Consider the following 20,619-nt stretch of genomic DNA (forward strand, 5'->3'; position numbering starts at 1 on the left):
TTTCTCCTTAGTATCCTAATTATTTGGTATGCTGACTAGGTTATCTCAAGTTATAGGTTTCTCAGAAGGAAAAGGTCTGGAACAGACTATGTAAAGAATGTTGTTGTTTTTTTAAAGGTACCTTGCTTCCACAATACTTACAGTAACATTAATAGATAGACGGTTACATATCTTTGCTCTCAAAAAAATACTGTTGTTGCCTAAATAGTATCCTATCTAGAAATCCTACTCTCTGAACTTCTTGTGATGCAGAATGCTGTGACCAAAATACTCTCTGTACACTTTAAGAAATAGGACTACAGCATTCACGCACCATCTTCAGCAACTTTTTTCTTCCTAGATATTTGTAAATTTAATACAAAACCTACCTACCTACCTGGCTCTCAAAACTCTTTGGGCTTATTCAGCCATATATCTATGAATAATTTTCCTCTGCTACCCTGCCTATTTATTCTTCTCTTCCAGTCTTGGCTGCCAAACCTTTCTCTTACTTCCACAGCTTTTTTTCCCCCTTTGGTGGGGGTATGGGGTGAGCTCATAAGTAGGGTACTCTTTCAATGAACAGCTCCGTCTTTATGAAACACTTTTAAAGCCATTTCTTCTTTTTGAAAGATTACTTAAAGCCATCATTTTCTCTAGCTTTTCACAGCTCTCTCCATAAACTTCTCTGAGATATACTGTATGAAGAATAATATATTATATATTATCTAGTATCTCAAGGATAAATTTACAAAATGTAATTGAGAAAGCCTGGTGGAAATGCTAAAGTGCCATACTTGCTAATGGCTCTCTACATAAGTAGAATGTGGTGAAGATTCTTTGAGGAAGAAACAAAATGCTTTAGTTAAAGGTTAAAGTGACTTGAAAGGGCTAAAAATAAACATGCAGAACGTGCCCCTTCATTCTCAACTCAGAGATTTAATCCCTAATTTGCATCTTCTCCTCCTCTATATTTTCTGAATTAAATGTAGCTATAAACTGGTGTGATGGGTCTATCATGCCTTCTCTGCTCCCTGCTGGCTGTATCAGCACCCTGACACACTCACTTCCCAAGGAAAATCCGCTCACACTGGGTGACCAACAAGAGAGTCCTCCAGAAACCTAGAATGGCCAGGAGGAAATATTGACCAATCAAGAACCAGTAGGCCAGTTAAGAAGGCTTGCCTGCTTTTGCTTAGGGATAGAGCTGGATGACACTTGGACAAAGGAGGAGCTCTTCAAGGCTAACCCATAATCCAAGCAAAGGCCTTGCCCTAAGCTCTGTAACCAGGCACTTGCATTTGAAGCGTTTTTTTCCCTCTTTGTTTAAAGGAACAGTCAGTTGAATCCTGAGCTGATATTGTGTTACTTGACCCTTTAGAGACTTATAGCAATCTTATAGCATGGACTGCCCTGCCCCACGTAAGGCCAAAGCTTGCAGACTAATGCCTGCAGTACCACATGTGGCCCTGAAGGGGGCTCTCCCACACTTGGTTCCTGGCATTTTTCAGCTTGAGACTGTTTAACATTAGCTAAGGTATCAAGTTATATAGGTGATATAAAATTTACCAAGGATATACTTTTGAAATTCACCTAATTCCTTTTTTTTTTTATGTAACTTTCTGTCCTTTTCTTGAAAAAACTGAAGAGATTTCTTGACTTTGACTCCAGCCCACACCAGGAAACCTAAGAGGAGTTATAGTCTGCAGAGCCTCATTAGGCCCAGAAATTGCAAAAGCTGAGATTTCAGTCAATTGACAGTCTTCAGTTTGAGAAAGACCTATTATATACTGTAAGTAGCTGTCAATGAAACACCCCCTTCTTCTTGTAAATGGAAGGGTTAAAGAATGCAACATTTGGACTGCAGACTGTGGCATTAGCAAGAAGTGTGTTTGGTGCAATTATTTGTTCTATAAAACGCTTTACAACTGGAGAATAATTTAGTACACAAAAGTGTCAAGGTTTCAGAGGATTTCTCAGCCTGTTGATATTATATCATATGGCAATGAGCCAGCAACCCCAGAGTTCTTACTGTGGAGATACTGCTGAGGCCTATCAGAACATTTGTCTGCCAGAATGTATTGAGAAATGGTGTGTGTCCTTCATAGCCAGAGCAATGGAAGACAATTGCAGAGAACCAAATTGTCTGCTATTCTAACCATTGTGTACACCTAACGTTTCTTGGAAAAGAAGTTGGACAGCTCTAGTAATAGACTCAGAACTTGCTCATCCTTCAGGAAAAGGATTATAGAGCTACCCTGCTGTTCAAGAGCATAACTAACATCAAGGTATTTGCCTTTTCAATCCATTTTCTTTGCTCTAAAAAAGGGATTCCTGCAGTGCTAACAAGAATAGGAGAAATTTGAAGACAGCAGATCTCTAAAGCACTGTCTGTCTTCCATCAATATTGTAGCAGAGTAGAATATGCATTTCCCAGAGATTTTTCTGGACATACATGTGCCTTTCTTGAATGTACAGAGTGCAGCTGTACCCAGTGAATCAGGGTCCAGGATATTTGTGAATGTGATAAATACAAGCAGCAACACAAACTATCTTTGGAACTCATTTTGTCTTCTGACAGAAAATGTCATCCATTCTAAGTAGAAGAGAGACATGGGACTGTACATGTTATAAGCAATGTTTATTTCTTTTTGAACTATCTGTGTTCTGTCATACACTAACTCTAATGAAGGATATTTCCAGAGGTGAAAGTAAGCCGGTATGCCCCCGTACGGCGTACCAGTAAGAACCGGTGCGCCGTAACGGGACCGGCTTTCCCAGACGGCAATTTAAAGCCCTGGGGTAGCGGCGGCAGGGCTGCGGCGGGGATTTAAAGGGCCGAGGCAGTAGCGGCTGCTGGAGCCCCAAGCCCTTTAAATCTCCGCCTGAGCCCTGCTGCCCCAGCCCTGGGGTAGCAGTGGGGGGGCTCTGGAGTGGATTTAAAGGGACGGGGTGGTAGCGGCGCCTGGAGCCCCGGGGCCCTTTAAATTCCCAACTGAGGCCGGCCGCCGCTACCCCAGGGCTCAGGCAGCAGGGCTCAGGCAGGGATTTAAAGGGCTCAGGGCTCCTGCAGCCGCTATCACAGCGGAGCCCCCAAGCCCTTTAAAGCTCTGCCAGAGCCCAGGGGTAGCAGTGGCAGTGATTTAAAGGGCCCAGGGCTCTGCTGCGGTAGCTTTAAACCCTTTAAATCGCCCCCAAACTCCGGGGTTCCCAGCCACCTCTGTAGCTGGTAGCTTGGGGGTGATTTAAAGAGCCCCGGGCTCCTAGCCGCCACTACCGCAGCTGGAGCCCTGGCCCTTTAAATCAAGATTTAAAGGGCCCGGGGATTTAAGGCCCTGCCTCTTCCAGTTAAGACCACGCCTCTTCTGGTTGAGGCCACGCCCCCCTGCACAGGACTCCGGCATACTGCTAAGTCCTCTAACTTACTTTCACCCCTGGATATTTCAAAATAGATAATCCAGGTAATTCAGAGGACAACAAACTATAATAAAATACTGTGAAGCAAGATATACAGAAGCACTTGTTCTTCCATTAACTATCCCACTATAAGTATCATACCTGTAACAAGTACAAGGCGAAGTTAAATACCTCCTCTTTACATAAGCTAGAGTTTAAATACTAGCAATTTGTTACCATTACTGATTCCAATAACATATATGTGCACTCTTCTTGAAAAACTTCATATCTGTATCTCAACCAGAGTCAGCATATTAACTCCAAAGTATTATAACCATTTTTTAAAAAGTATTGATAATAATAGTTACTTTTACATAAGGAACAGAAAACCATCTCTTGACTTACCTAAAATGGATTTGGAAAAGGATAGCAAGCTCACTAAAAATCAACTCTTTTTCCAGGCATTGAACCGGTTTCTTTAATGCCACAGACTCTCCAGTGATGCAGAACCACTTCATATTCTCATCAAAAGAGCAACACAGACACAAATTCTGTCCCTTTGATCTTAACAGATTGCAAGACTAAATCCAATCCCAAAGGCTTTTAAGAGGCTTATCTGCATTTTAAGGTTAATGATATCATTTATTTACATATTTAATTATGTTTATTATTAAGAGTAAATATTGTTTATTCAATTTGCTCCTCTTTCTGTTTGGCCTACTGTAATGTAAACCAATGAGCAAAAAAAGATGTGTAAAAGGAAAAAACACAGCAGAGTCATCAAATATGCCAAATCAGATGCTATCAAAAGCCTCTTCTACTTAAAAAAATACTCTTTAATCTTCATTATCATTATGCTCCTTTACAAGTATAGTATAAGATATAAGGAACACAGCTGATGTACTTTGACCATCTCTACTCTATGCATCAATGGAGTATTTAAATGTAATGTGTCACTCTGAATGACAACTTGCAGTTCCTTAGCACTCCGTTACTTTCTCTGAAATCAAACATTGAATAAGCCAGGAGCTATATCAATGATAAATTATTCATCCTTACTATAACAAATAATCAATTACAAAAAGATAAAGAAATTAAGAAAAATTAAAAAGAGATGACATCGATATCCTTTTAATATTAAGCCTATCCTAGCCAAAGTCTCTTTAAACAGCTTTAATTTGCATAATGGTATCAGCAGTGCAAATGTCCTGACTACTTGTGTTAGAGAAAATATAAGCATCGAACAACATAGTGAATCCATGAGCATATGTACGCTGTCCATGAGAAACAAAAAATATCCGCTACAATTCTATACTCAACATGTGAGTAAAGCAGCTTATTAAAGTTCCTCTAAATTACTATGCCTTATCAAACTCCAAGTCTCCTCGGTTCAAAGAGAAATTGTAAATTTTGTTCAGTTTCTGTTGGAAAATAGTCTGTATTTGTGTCAATACAAACAGATGATTTTCCTAGATGCTTACTAGATGAAAAGTAGACAATGGACCATGGTCAAAACAGTGGCTACGGCAAGCTGCAAAGCTATGTGGGAAACCCAGATTCAGCTCTTAATTCTTAGGTTAAATTAGACTTATTCCAGGATGTGGGCATTTGTGGTCAGAAATAGGCCAAACATTTTGCATTAGTAAGGGTGCATCTACACTGCATGCTTCTTTCGGTGGTGTGTAGTGTATATAATCCATGTAACCCCCCCAGGTATAAACAGCAGTGTAGATTGTGGAGCGTAGCTTATGTGAGTAAAGACACACCTGAAGGGTGTGGGTATGTACTCGAGTAGAGCTCTCTATCTGCCCAAGCCAATCCTCCCATCTACACTGCTGTTTTTAGCAGTGTAGTTTCCTGCTGCTGCCTTTGCCAGCTTCCCATTGCTGGAGCCTTTCACCACAGAAGGGAAACAATCCAGCAGTGGGGAAAGGCTCTGGTAGGGGGAAAGCAGCAGGCCTTTCCTTGCCACAGTGAAAGGCTCCAGCAGCGGGGAGCAGCTGAAGCCTTTCCCTGCTGCCTCCCATCGGCCAGGGCCTTTCATAGAATCATAGAATATCAGGGTTGGAAGAGACCTCAGGAGGTCATCTAGTCCAACCCCCTGCTCAAAGCAGGACCAATCCCCAATTAAATCATCCCAGCCAGGGCTTTGTCAAGCCTGACCTTAAAAACTTCTAAGGAAGGAGATTCTACCACCTCCCTAGGTAACGCATTCCAGTGTTTCACCACCCTCCTAGTGAAAAAGTTTTTCCTAATATCCAACCTAAACCTCCCCCACTGCAACTTGAGACCATTACTCCTTGTCCTGTCCTCTTCTACCACTGAGAATAGTCTAGAACCATCCTCTCTGGAACCACCTCTTAGGTAGTTGAAAGCAGCTATCAAATCCCCCCTCATTCTTCTCTTCTGCAGGCTAAATAATCCCGGTTCCCTCAGCCTCTCCTCATAAGTCATGTGTTCCAGACCCCTAATCATTTTTGTTGCCCTTCGCTGGACTCTCTCCAATTTATCCACATCCTTCTTGTAGTGTGGGGCCCAAAACTGGACACAGTACTCCAGATGAGGCCTCACCAATGTCGAATAGAGGGGAACGATCACGTCCCTCGATCTGCTCGCTATGCCCCTACTTATACATCCCAAAATGCCATTGGCCTTCTTGGCAGCAAGGGCACACTGCTGACTCATATCCAGGTTCTCGTCCACTGTCACCCCTAGGTCCTTTTCCGCAGAACTGCTGCCTAGCCATTCAGTCCCTAGTCTGTAGCTGTGCATTGGGTTCTTCCGTCCTAAGTGCAGGACCCTGACATGTGTAGCTAAATACCACAGTGTGGACACGGTGTGCTTTTCACGGGTGTATGGCTACATATACAATGCACACTGCCACCAGTTGCATGTATTGTAGACATAACCTAAGAGTATTTTTTGGTGACAAGTGTGTACTGTTATTTATGGGAATTTTGGAAAAAGTTGCATATCTCACTACCAAGCCAGAAACAAAGCTCCTGGGTAAAATCAGCACATGACAGATGCGAGGATAAGGTAAAAACAGAAGAAAATGGAAGTAATATACATAACAGTGTAAGTAAACTCAAGTAAGTTGGACAAATTGTGGAACTAATATGCAGCTGGTAACCATCATTCTCTTCACTCTACTTTTGTGTTATATCCCTTTTCCCTACGCTCTGTCTGTCTTGACTATTCAGATTTTAACCCCATCACGGCAGGTCTTGTCTTCTACTCTGTCTCTACAGTGCCTAGCATTATAGGCCATCTCAGTGCTACTGCAATGAAAAATAACTACAAGAGACTTCATTCATGAAAATCCTTATGATTCACATTGCCTGGAAATGGAACAACAAAATAACCCTTTTACTAATAACACACAGAAATAATATGGTGCTAATTATTTTACCAAATACTATTCCTGAAACACTTATAATTCTGATATCAAATAAGCTATATAAAGTGCAATGCAAAAATTTATTCTTCACTTTTATCTTTGTTAACTTTTTAAACTTTTACTTTTCCTATTTGCTACCAATGTGTAAATCTGCTATTAAATGTTTCCCCACAATGTCTAATATGCTATTCTTGAAAATTCAGGATTATCTCAATCTAAAAAAGATTTCTTAAACTGGAATACCTTTATGCTGCCAGGTAAACTGGAAACATATATAAGCAGCAAATGTAGTCATAATTAAACAAATGAATATAATGCAATTTCTTTACTCCAGAGGTAGCAGTTTTATTTTTCTTCCAGGTCATTCTTTTTCTGCAAAAACCTGTTATGTTCTTCCTCCTTTCCTCCCATGTTTATCAGAAGCTGTTTTATTTTTTCTTGTAGTTCTTTGATTCTGCTAGTTAACTACTCATATATTGTTTAATGGGAAAAAAGAAATATTAGTCATTTATGGCTTTATTAAGCTAACTTATTTGTCTGGATCTCACTTGCCCCTTTTTAAATGTATAACTAAATAACTATTAAAAATGATAAAGACTATATAATTAATATTGAAACAATGGGAAGCATGTTATAATCCATTTTGATGAATGTGCCTGGAAATGAATTAATTAATGGTTTACAGCATAGGGCAAGAATAATTTAAAAATTAATTTGAAAAAGTCAGGATTTTTTCTTTTCTCCCCTCCCCCCCCCCATCTAGAAGTCACCAAGTCAATAACATTACAACTTAAATTTAAACAATATTTTGAGACTGTTTTCCTACAAGAGTCTCCAAGGTACAACCTCCCCTTTATTCACTTCACCGAAGATTCTACATTGTTCTCATCTGAACTTCTGGCCCACAATAAACAGACAGAGATGCAGATTCTTCTGGCCAGAAAGTGAATATACAGCAATGTACAGGGTCCCTTCCTTATAGAAGCTTAACATTCTAATTATGCAATACTCCCAGCCCTGCTAACCTTACAGTTAGGGACTCAGCTCAAGTCTCAAACTCTGAACCCTCATGTTTTAGTTCAACAATAAAATGGACAATTTTCAACAATATCAAATCTTATCCTGAAATCAGATTTATTATCTTCTGTGCTATGAGGATTTTACTAAAATAGTACAGAATTGGCGGATGTGATTGCAGAGCCATTGGCCATTATCTTTGAAAACTCGTGGCGAACGGGGGAAGTCCCAGATGACTGGAAAAAGGCTAATGTAGTGCCCATCTTTAAAAAAGGGAAGGAGGAGGATCCTGGGAACTACAGGCCAGTCAGCCTCACCTCAGTTCCGGGAAAAATCATGGAGCAGGTCCTCAAGGAATCAATCCTGAAGCACTTACACGAGAGGAAAGTGATCAGGAACAGTCAGCATGGATTCACCAAGGGTAGGTCATGCCTGACTAATCTAATCGCCTTCTATGATGAGATTACTGGTTCTGTGGATGAAGGGAAAGCAGTGGATGTATTGTTTCTTGACTTTAGCAAAGCTTTTGACACGGTCTCCCACAGTATTCTTGTCAGCAAGTTAAAGAAGTATGGGCTGGATGAATGCACTATAAGGTGGGTAGAAAGTTGGCGAGATTGTCGGGCTCAACGGGTAGTGATCAATGGCTCCATGTCTAGTTGGCAGCCGGTGTCAAGTGGAGTGCCCCAGGGGTCGGTCCTGGGGCCGGTTTTGTTCAATATCTTCATAAATGATCTGGAGGATGGTATGGATTGCACTCTCAGCAAATTTGCGGATGATACTAAACTGCGGGGAGTGGTAGATACGCTGGAGGGCAGGGATAGGATACAGAGGGACCTAGACAAATTGGACGATTGGGCCAAAAGAAATCTGATGAGATTCAATAAGGATAAGTGCAGGGTCCTGCACTTAGGACGGAAGAACCCAATGCACAGCTACAGACTAGGGACTGAATGGCTAGGCAGCAGTTCTGCGGAAAAGGACCTAGGGGTGACAGTGGACAAGAAGCTGGATATGAGTCAGCAGTGTGCCCTTGTTGCCAAGAAGGCCAATGGCATTTTGGGATGTATAAGTAGGGGCATAGCAAGCAGATCGAGGGACGTGATCGTTCCCCTCTATTCGACATTGGTGAGGCCTCATCTGGAGTACTGTGTCCAGTTTTGGGCCCCACACTACAAGAAGGATGTGGATAAATTGGAGAGAGTCCAGCGAAGGGCAACAAAAATGATTAGGGGTCTGGAACACATGACTTATGAGGAGAGGCTGAGGGAACTGGGATTGTTTAGTCTGCAGAAGAGAAGAATGAGGGGGGATTTGATAGCTGCTTTCAACTACCTGAGAGGTGGTTCCAGAGAGGATGGTTCTAGACTATTCTCAGTGGTAGAGGAGGACAGGACAAGGAGTAATGGTCTCAAGTTGCAGTGGGGGAGGTTTAGGTTGGATATTAGGAAAAACTTTTTCACTAGGAGGGTGGTAAAACACTGGAATGCGTTACCTAGGGAGGTGGTGGAATCTCCTTCCTTAGAAGTTTTTAAGGTCAGGCTTGACAAAGCCCTGGCTGGGATGATTTGATTGGGGATAGGTCCTGCTTTGAGCAGGGGGTTGGACTAGATGACCTCCTGAGGTCCCTTCCAACTCTGATATTCTATGATTCTATGATTTCCAATACTTCAGCGTACTATAAGCAAGCTAGCATTCCAGCACCAGGCTCTGGCCAGGACAATAAAATGTTTCTTCTGGAATGCTGTTAACTCCTCTCCATTGAAGGGCTTCATTAAGCTCCAACAGAACCTGCTATTATTACATACAGGATTCTTTCCCTCTCTCCCTTCAGAGTTGATACTGTTTCTTTGCCAACATGGCCAATTCTACACAGCACAGTGGACAAGAAACAAATTTCAGACCTAAATTCTGGTGTTTTAAAAGGACCAGTTTCACAAAACTGAAAATAACTATGAGTCCAATCTGTTCAGAGAAAGAATTTAAACCAAAAACTGTGTACAATAATTGAGAACTGTTTACTGACATTTTACTAGACACCCAAAAAGCCAAAATCCCATAATCGAGAAAGAAGGCAGGACTGTTTAAAAATAAAAACAACCTGAATTACCAAAGAAATGAAGAGACAAGGTGGGTGAGGTAATATCTTTTATATTACCGCACCACCTTGTCTCTCTAATATCCTGGAACCAACACCTACAATACTGCATAAAATAAATGATGGCAGTGCGATGGGGCTCCACTCACCACGGTGGTGCCTCCTGCTGGCCATCTTGGAGATTAGCTCCACAGGTCGGTATGACCTCTCCTGATGGTGCCTCACCCACCATCATGTCTGCTTTCTGACCCACGTCACTCCAGGGACCACAACATCCTCTTCATGACACAGACCACCAGCTGTGTCACCACCTGTGCTCCCCCGCCCCCGGATTTAATGCGGCAGTCCAACTGTCCAGCTACTTACCCAGTGGTGAGTGGCGGGGAGTTGGAGGGGGACCCAGGCCAGCCCACTACTCCAGGTTCCAACCCAGGCACCCTCTGAACCACAGTCACTTACTGCATTCCTTTACCTCAACTATTTCCCTGGGCCACTTCCCTGAAGCCACAGCACCCTACTCAGTCCCAGCAGCCCATCTGGAGCTGCTTCTTTATTCCCCAGGTCCCTGTCTACTCTGTCCAAGGTGCTACAAGGTTGTAGCCTACAAGGAGACAGTCTTCTGTCCTCAAGCACCCAGCAGCCACTGACTCTGCTCTGCCCTGCGGCTCTTTTTATATGGGCCTGCTGAGTCAAGATTGGCTGCTCTTCACAGCCTCTCTCCTATTGGCTGCTTCCCCATGCAGCCTCCCTAGGGTTCTATTAACCCCTTATGTGCCAATGTGGGGGCAGATGCCCCATCACAGGCAGCTATAAAATTTTAAAAATATATATAACAAATGGACACGGGCAGATTCAAGGTCTGATTGAGATGGAAATTAGTTACCATTTTGATAAGAAATTTTGGATGAGGGTGAAGGACCATTTTATCCTTATGGAAAACAATCAAGGAAGGGTTATCTATCAGAGTCTGCAGCTCTCTAATTCTCCTAGCTTATGTTCTGGTTATGACAAAAGCACTGTCATGGAAAGACAGCAACAGTGAATATTCTCCCATGGGTTCCATAAGAAGGTTCATTTGCCTTGTGAGCATTAAACTAGCCTCATTCAGTTCTGGGTAAGATCAGCAACTTTAGATGGAAGACATTTATTCGATCTTTCAGTAACAGAATGACTGAACATACACATATTTTCCACTTTCAGAGGATAAGTAAAATTGGATGCCAGATGTACTTTGATAGAAGAAAATGACAGGCCCAGGAACTTGATGTGGATCAAGGATTCAGGGATAGAAAGAATAGGAGCAATGGATTGAGTTACATCATTTCTGACCACCCACAGAGAGAATCTTTTCCACCCCTGGACACAGCAGGAAATAGCTGACAGCTTTCAGGAGTCCAAAAGCATTTCTTATACTCTGGTGGAATGGCAAAGTTCTGGAATAGTTGGAGTCCCACAGCCTATGCTACCAGCTGGAATGAACCTGGATCTAGATGCTGGATCCACCCCTCTAGAAGAACTGCTGAGACTACTACCAACAGTAAATTGCTTGTGACATTTTCAGGAGACCTGAATGCCACTTCTGTCTGGACCAAGGAGAGGCAAATCAGAATGATCCTGGCCTTGTCCTTCCTGCCAGATAGGTAGCACTCTTGATATTACAAAAGAAAAGAAGGCAAGTAGACCACCTGTCCCCCTTACAAACTAAGTGTCCATGCTTGCCTTGAAGCAGAGCCTCTGATATTTGCTTTTGTGCCCTCGTGACTGACAAATCTTTTTCTGGAAAACCCCATTGAATCTATTCTTTCATTGACTCTTTCAGAGATCACTTGTACTAGACTTGCAGATTTCAGCTGAGTTGATCTGCAAGGACATTATCCTTTCCTGGAGTCATATAAGTTGCTATTAAGCCCCTCAGCCAGGAGAAGAACATCACTGGCTGACAAGAGTTCTCTTTCAAGGTCTCAATGGCCTTGTAAACTTTGATATGTCTGTCCTCTGGCTGGAAGACCTTCCCATGCACCAAAATCCAGCACTGCCAAAATGAAGGCCATTTGTTGGGTAGTATGAGTAGTATGAGACTTCTTCCAATTAAGGATGAGGTCCAGTTCCTGAAATAGATTGCAGATATTTTGTATAGCCACTCCTAGAATTCCCCTGGGATGGCTACCTGATCAACCAGTCATTAAGAAAAGAGTAGATGTGAAAACACTGTACCAACAGATGGACTGCCACAGCTGTGAGGCATCTAGTGAAGATTTGAGGCTCTGTAGAGAGGCTGAAAGGGATGAACTTGTATTGTTGGTCCCACAGTAAAAGGCAAGTGCTTTCAGGGAGAAAGTAGGCATCCTCAAGATCAAATGCCCCAAACCTTGAAGGGATAATGGAGTCCAGGGAAACCATACAGAATTTGAATATTCAGATGAATGAGTTTAACTTCCTGAGAGTGAGAAAAAAATGAAAATCCTTTCTTTCTTTCTTTCTTTCAGAGTTGGAGATATTAAAGCCCTTTCCTTGAAACTCTGTGCGGAGATATTCTATCCCTCCCAACTCCAGGAGGAACAGCATATCCATACTTAAAAGGATTTATTCATAGATTTTAAGGCAAGAAGGATCCATTAGCTCATCTAGTCTAAACCCCTGTATATCACAGACCATTAAGTTCCACCAAGTTGCCCTAGTATTAAGTCCAGTAATTTGTTTCACTGAAGCATATCTTCCAGAAAGATATCTTTTGAAGGCATCAAGAGGTGTCCACTTCCATTTAATGAGAAGAATCTCTGAAAAGGATTGGGAGGAGGGGTTGTAGGGTGTTGGGAGGCGAAGTGGAGTGAAATTGGGTTGCATAATCCAATTGTACAATTTTCAAACTCTAACAATATGTGGTGATTTTGGTCTGTGTTGTGTGAAAAAATGCTAAACAGTCTCCAAACAGAAGGAAACATAAAATGTGGTTAAAACAGGTTCTAGGTTTTCAGGCGCCACATCAAATTTGGGACCTTAAGGGTGATGGATCAGAACAGCAGGCAGCAGAAGACCTTTGCTTTGCCTTAGATTTATAAGGCTTTCTCTTTCTACAGTTGCTCCTATTGTCTCTTTTGTAGAGAATAAGTGGAGCAGAGTGGATAATCAGATAGCATACTTTATCTCCTCTTTGTAGAGGAGAGAGAGAGAGAGACCCAAACACCTGGCACTAGACCAGGTGTCTTTACTTATTATTAGTAAATATTATTATTGTTTGTTATATAATTTGCATAAAATGTTACGCCTGGAATTACACAAAACTGGTAAGGGCTGAGTGACAGGGGATTTGGAAGGCTTGTGGAATCGCATTCATGGCTCTTCATTGCCTACCTGCCATATATATCTCATATGCTGTCAAGATCTCTACTCTTACCTCTGCTCTGGCAGCCTTCATCACCCACTTGTTCAATTTTCAAACAAACAATCATCTTCTTACTTTCTCCCATACCACCCCTCACACATCGGAGGACCTCTCCATAAATGTCCACAAAGGTATCTCACTATCCTCCTTCAAATCCCTTCTTAAAACTCTTCATTGCTGAGACCAGTACCTATCATGCTGACCACGACTGTCTCAATGTAATTCTCATACATCAAATGTCAAAATGAGATTTTTCAGAATTCACTATACCTAAGACTGCAAATTATTTGTACGCTGTCTGCTAATTGTATACTTGCATGAAGTATCATTATGAAGATGACTTTGCCAGCAATTTGACCTTTTTGAATTCAGATTCCTGAGTACCATGAAGTTGGGTTTTTTTTAAGGCAGAAGTGATAGAAATCTTCTCCAAATTATTTAACAGATGGATAGTAAAATAAAAAATACTGAAAGTTAGCAATCAGATTTAAATTCACAGCTTAGTATCAAATCAGTTATAGTATGTTAATACTGAACCTACTAAACATGAATATTAACAAAAATACATGTTGATATTTTTTCAATTTGTACTAAAAAACCACAGATTTACTGGGATAAGAAATGTTAATTTTAAAGATTTCGTCCAACTATAATAGAGGACAATTATTGTTATTAAGTACAAAGATTATGTTCAGATGGACCAAATGAATGAAACAGAAATGGCCAAAATCAACTTAATTTTCTTTTTCAGTAAACTTCATCCAAACCCAATTTTTACTGGTTTTGAGGCTTCTTTTTACTGTTTCTTGCTTTAAGAAAAAGTTTGAAAGAATTCTACATAATAATTAAAGATGAGTATGCCAAGCATTCACATCTGTCAAAACCATATCAGCCTCACCCACAAAGTAGAGGGTTTGGGGGGGGGGGTCTTCTACTTAGACATTGTTGACGTGGCAGTGTGAAAAGTTTTATCTGCCTCTTTGCATGACGAAATTTTTCAGATAGGAAAATTACCAGTAATTGTATTTGTTGTATTCCTCCTCCTCCACCAACCTACAACAGAATCTCTTAACAGTGTGATTGCTGCTACCAGGAAGCAAAAAGGGAGAAAAAAACAAAACTTGCCAATCATGGCAAGTATTAAGGCAGCAGCTTGCCCACTACTCTCACAGTCCAGAAACTTTCAGAATAAAACAAAACACAGATATAGGAATTTAAGAAAACCTAACAACATATTTACACTAATCAACCTCCTCTGTGGGAAGAGGGCAAGAAAAATGAGGAAAGAAAGGGACTATGACAAATAAATATTATTTGTATGCAATGTTTCCTCTGTGTACATTTCCCTTCCCTGCTTGCTCATCATACAAAAGAATCCCTTACATAAGCAGATGTAGCATGGAGAATCATACACAGTGGGGGATATACTTTACAAAGTAACTTGAAGCAATCTCTTTCTGAAAGGCAGTTTTCCCGGAGAACTCAAGATTCAACCAATAGCTGATAATGTGAAACTGTGTAGCAAATATACAAACTTTTCAGATGTCCTGACCTAAGATACCAACTGTATTTCTCTCTACCATTCAGACAGACTTTGACTAATCATCTACATACATCCAGCAGGAAAATTTAGGGATTGAGGCCTTAAACCATTTTTCAGTGGCCATGGAAAGAAACAAACAAGGATTTGGTCTTTCTAAAAGGGTTTATATGGCTCATCTCTGAACTAAGGCCTTGCTTCACATCCTGGGCTGAAATCTCTTTTGAACACTAAAGAGAATGGTCAGAAAAGAAATTGATAAAATGGTGGATTTGTTGTGAAAGGCACCCTCTCTGAAGTAAATAGGTTGCTCAGTCATGAGAGCAACCCCCAGAAGGAAATATACTCAGGCAAGCATCTGCTTGGAGATGGAGAGAACATGTCTAGTACTCCTTAGCAGATTTTTTTTTTCCACTGTACCACACTGTTTTCTGCAGAAATGAAGAAAGATGCTCAGAGAAAAGCAGGAATAGTTCTTGCTGGAGGGAAATATAGCTCCTCTAGAGGAAAGATGCAGACAAAAGATACCTTGGATTATAAGAAATCATGAACCCTGGTTTAGCATTAGGAGAAGAAAGAGCCTACTCAGAGGGGAGCTCACTTATTTTTCAATTGAGGCAGCAAAAATAAGCCAATGGAAGACGAAAGAGAGAAAAAAAACTAGTTTAAGCCATAAGGGAATAAATTCAAGGATTTATCTGGGCCAAGGGATGGGAATGAATCTGAAATATATATAGACTCTGAAACCAGAGAGGCCATACTAGAAAATGTCCTCTGGTAGCCCATCTCTTTGACAGGGACAACCACGAGAGCCAGGGATTCTTTAATCATCTGTCTACATTTCTTGTTTTAATCTTTCTAATCCCACTTCTTGCTCTCCATCCCCTCCAGAAGGCCTGGAGGGGATGGAGAGCAAAGGGACAAGTTAGATAAAGAATAGGTGCATCAGGCAGAGAATTACAGCATAGAGTCTATGCTTCCAATTCAAAAGAAGAAAAAAAGACAGAAGGAAGTGAATGGACAGGAGCTTATACTGGCCTTAACTGACATCCTCTTTACAGCCTGGTAAATGGGTCTAGTCTGATTTCTGTAAGAAATCCTATTGAAGGATGGGGGAATCGAGAATTTCACTTACAACAATAATTAAATTAAACCTAATCAAACCATTTTATTATTTTCTGCTGAAGGCCAATATACTTAGCATCTTCTTCCATGCATAATAAATTACATTAGCTCTAGGCACTTTTATAATGTTGATTTATTAAAGATGTTCATATGTTCAGTGACATTCCTTGTAGTATTCAGGTAAATGGCTTAGGTTATGTTTTGCTTATTTATATACTTTTGAAAGAAAAGGCTACTGCTATTTCAGCTGGTTCATTACTAAAAAGAAAAATTATATACATGACCCACTAAAATGTCTCTTTCACATAAGACTTTTTTAAGGTCATCCTGAATGCAGTGAATCATATTATCCTTGGCTGCGAGTTGTGACTTCAGAAGCCCAACACAAGTCTTCCTTATTTCATCTCATTTCTGACTACCCACAAAAGAACGAAATTTGTGTTTGGCACTGAAGTACATGTCTGAAGTCATAAAATTACCAACAAATAACCACAATTTTAGAACACTCATAAATTAACTGAGCAGTGTAGCCATATCAGATGCACTTTGAATATAATCTTCCAATACTTTACTACATAATTAAGTTGCACAAATTGTAGCATTTAAATAATATCATGGATATAGCATCTAAGTACTAGTTAGAATAAGCTATTTAAAATACATATTATTTAACTAACCATATTTTTATTTTGGAAATAATTTGCATATAAACAAAGTAAATGAAGGGAAAAAACTTTTTCCATTGACTCCACATAGAAATAATTATAAACTTGCTATACTACAATATATCCCCATAAACGAAACACACTGTTTGGATAAACTGATCTATATATCAATCAAGGAACATACAAGTAAGATAAAGGGACACCAAGATTCTCATATCTCAGTTATCATATCTAAAATGTCTTCTTTTTTTTTTTAAACCAAACTACAAGAACTACTGAAACTCAGTACCTGTACCACAAGTCCACCTCTACCACAAGTCCCTATGCTGTGCCCAACTACGATAACCTTATCCACTGTTTGGAAGATTCACCAATACACAGACACAGCAAAATGCATCCAAGAAAGAGCCTTGGGGTAAATTTTCACAAACATATAAGAAACTGAGGCTTCTAAATTCTATTTTCAAAAGTGACTTAGGCACTAAAATGCCTAAGCCTCACTGACTTTCAGTGGGAGATATTTTGTGTGCAATTAGACAGGCACATTATTTCTTCTCTCAAGACACAGCTTAGGCACCTAAGCTGCCTGACTCCAGGAGAAAGTTCTCAGATATGGATCACAGCAGAGATGTGATCTCGCTGCAGACTGGACTTAAGTGCCTAACTCTGTGAGAGGGGTGGGGCTTAGGACATGTCTCTGCTCTGTCATCCTCATCTCCCATTAGCTGGCTTTTGTGAATAACATTCTTAGGAGCCTTTCTCACCACATTCATTATTTAGAAATCCTAGGTGCCTAGCTCAGGCTTTGTGGATGCCATTGTTCCAGTGATTTTCCAAGCCCCTAAAAGTTAGGCACTGCAATGCAAGTCCCTTTGTGGATCCAGGCCTTATTCGCCTAAATCCATTTGTGGATCTAGCCCTGTCACTTTGAGTGCCTAGACCAAAATTTAGGTCCTCAAAGTCCCCGACTCAGCTCCTAACTTTCCACTGATAAAAGTCACTTAGACACCTAAAAATCTGCATGTGCACATCTACCTCAGTCCTGACATCCAGGTGCCCAAGTCCCAGAAGGAACTTCATACTAGGCATTCCCTCACCTATCTTGCCTGCAGGAATCAATTTGTCAGGTGTTCTCATAGGCCCCCCCCAACAGATCGGATCCTGCACAGAACAGAGGAGGAGGTGGCAGAAGCCACCTCCTTATAACTTTTAGCCCCATAGTTAGAGCACTCACCCATGATATGGAAGACTGTGGATCAAATCACTCCTCTACCTGACCTGGAGAAGGGATTTGAACCCACGCCTCCCCTATCTCAAAAGTGTGCCTTAAACACTGAGCTCCGGGATATTCTGATGTGAGTCTCCCTCATTCTCTCCTGCTGAAGTTGTTCTACTTTATATAAATAATTAAATAGTCATTGGGCCAAAGAAAGACTGAGAATGACTATATAGCCAACGAATATGATATGTGTCTCTCTCTCACCCAGTCTCAGGCACCCATTGTGTAGCTTGGGCTTTCATGGATCCCATTCTGCAATACTTAACTCCATCCATTGAATAGGGAGCCTGGGTTACTAACTCAGCGCTGTGGATCACGCTATGCAGCAGGCCACATAAAGTTAGGCAGTTAACAGATCTTTAATTGGGTGTATCAGCATTTAGGCACTTAAAACACATAGATTTGGCTTAAAAAACTTCTGCCTACTACCCAACAACTTCTTTGTCTAACCAACAATTCCCACATTCTAAAAATAGGGGGTTCATAATGGAAATGTGATGACATTAACTAAAGCTGTATGTATCAGCATCACCGTAATAAGGATTTCTCATGTACTCCTAGTTTATGTTATATTAACATTTGAAAAAGCTATTTAAGCATTAAAATTAATACATCATAAAACAACAGTAATGTTTCACACAAACTAGTTTTATTTGAATCACAACTACTCACAATAGCTATAAATAACCCCATTCAAATTGCTATCATGAATATTGTATAAAATGAGAATAAACTAAAATTAAAATTAGAATAGTTCTTTATAAATTACTATATGTCAAGCTAACAAATGGTAGACTTGTCATATTGAGCAACTAAATGTCTAAATGATCATTCAGCACTCATGGTGTTGGGAAAAAACACTAGGTTTGTTGGCTATAAAGCAGTTGCTTGATTTTTCATACTGTCATTCTGCTCTATTAGCAAAGCCTAACACAATTAGGTATGAATATGCAGTAATAACATGCAAATTGTTCGCTCACAATTGCCCCAAGGCAGCAGTCTGAGCCTTTCGAAGCTTGATTTCTTCTACATCATTACAGGCTTGGCATAATTCATCAGAATAAAAAAAAAATTCCTCAGCCTTATTGCATGTGGCCAGCTAGTAAAATCATCAGTAGTTGTTAACCATTCTCCCTCAATAGGTTTGTTAGCAATGCTGTTCCCAGCTCCCTGCCATTCTTGCACTTGTACATGTTTCCCTTGGGTAATGTTAGACACTACATTTGAGCCTGCCAGAACAATTAACCCTACTGTTAATTAGAATGAAATGTCAGGCGCACAGATGGTACAAGCTGGCACCCTGCCATCCCGCCAACTGCTGCTGAAAGCAGCTACCCCACTGCTGACAGCTGTTCAGCCATGTCCCAAACCAGCAGATGTCAAAACTTTCCAGCTGAGGAAAGCTAAAAAAAGCAAAGAGGGGGGTTTCTAATCCCAGCAGTGGTGATGACTGTTTTATTGCTATTTTATCCATTAACTGTCAGACTGTACCAATCAAGTAGAGTCTTCAAGCAGCAAGATGCAAATTAAAAATAATGATACTAATAGTCATAATAAATATAAACACACCACAGCTAAACAGTTCTGTACAATTATAAGGAGTGCACCCAACAATAATTGTACCCAGTACAAAAATTACCTAAATATTCCTTTAAACAATTTCTAAATTTAGTTATTTCAGACTGTATTTTGAATATTATATGATAAATCTTTCCATCATAAAGTGTTACTTTTGACAGCTTCCTATACTACAGTATGAAGAATTGTGTAGAAGGAAGTTATTGGGAACTTTGAACCCAATCCTGTAAATCTTAGGCTCTGTCTACACTAGAGACCTTACAGCAGCACAGCTGTACCGATCCAGCTATGCCACGGTAAGATCACTAGCCACTCTATGCCAAAAGGAGAGAGCCTTCCCATCAACATAATTAAACCACCTCCAATGAGCGGTAGTAGCTATGTTGCCTGGAGAAGCTCTCCCAGTGACCTAGAGCTGTTCACACTACCACTTATGCCAGTGTATTTTTTCACACCCCTGAGTGACATAAGTTTTGCTGACATAAGTGGTAGCGTAGACATGGCCTTAGTTACATAATGCATCCTTATTTACACAATTAGTCCCTCTAAAGCCAATGCGACTGAAACTTTTAACTTTATAGGACACGTAACAATTTAAATTTCAGAAGTTAGGACATATCAAAAGGCCTTCTCTGTACTTGAACTCCTGCTAATTATGGTATCCTATTCATATTTTTATATATTGCATCTTTTGGATGAGATATAAATCCAAGGTCCTGAGCAAATGTGGTAATTAAATATCCTAGGATACATTGTGAAGGCACAGGGGTGTTAATCTTGGATTCTCTGCAAAATTCCTACTCCATTAATTATGCTTTACTTACCTAGGTTCCCCTTCAGTTTTAACTGGTCACAGTGTTCTTCATCCCTTCCTACCCTTGGCTTTCAACTATTGAAGAGCTTCTTTATTCTACTTCAGGAGGCAGATGCATTTCAGTGTTCAGTGAAGTGATCTCTATCCCTAACCCTATTACTTACCTCACCACTGTAATGCAATGCTAAGAATACATTCCAAAGAATTCCCTCACTGGTATCCCTAAACAAAGACTCTATAACATAGATCTTAGCAATCAAAAGACAAGTGTATTACTTTGTTAGTGTCTAACGACATGCAGTATAGAAAACAAGAAATCTGACCTGTTCTGACCATCTTTTTATTC

Source organism: Chelonia mydas, chromosome 2 (genome assembly GCF_015237465.2).
Source record: "Chelonia mydas isolate rCheMyd1 chromosome 2, rCheMyd1.pri.v2, whole genome shotgun sequence".
Lineage (NCBI taxonomy): Eukaryota > Metazoa > Chordata > Testudines > Cheloniidae > Chelonia > Chelonia mydas.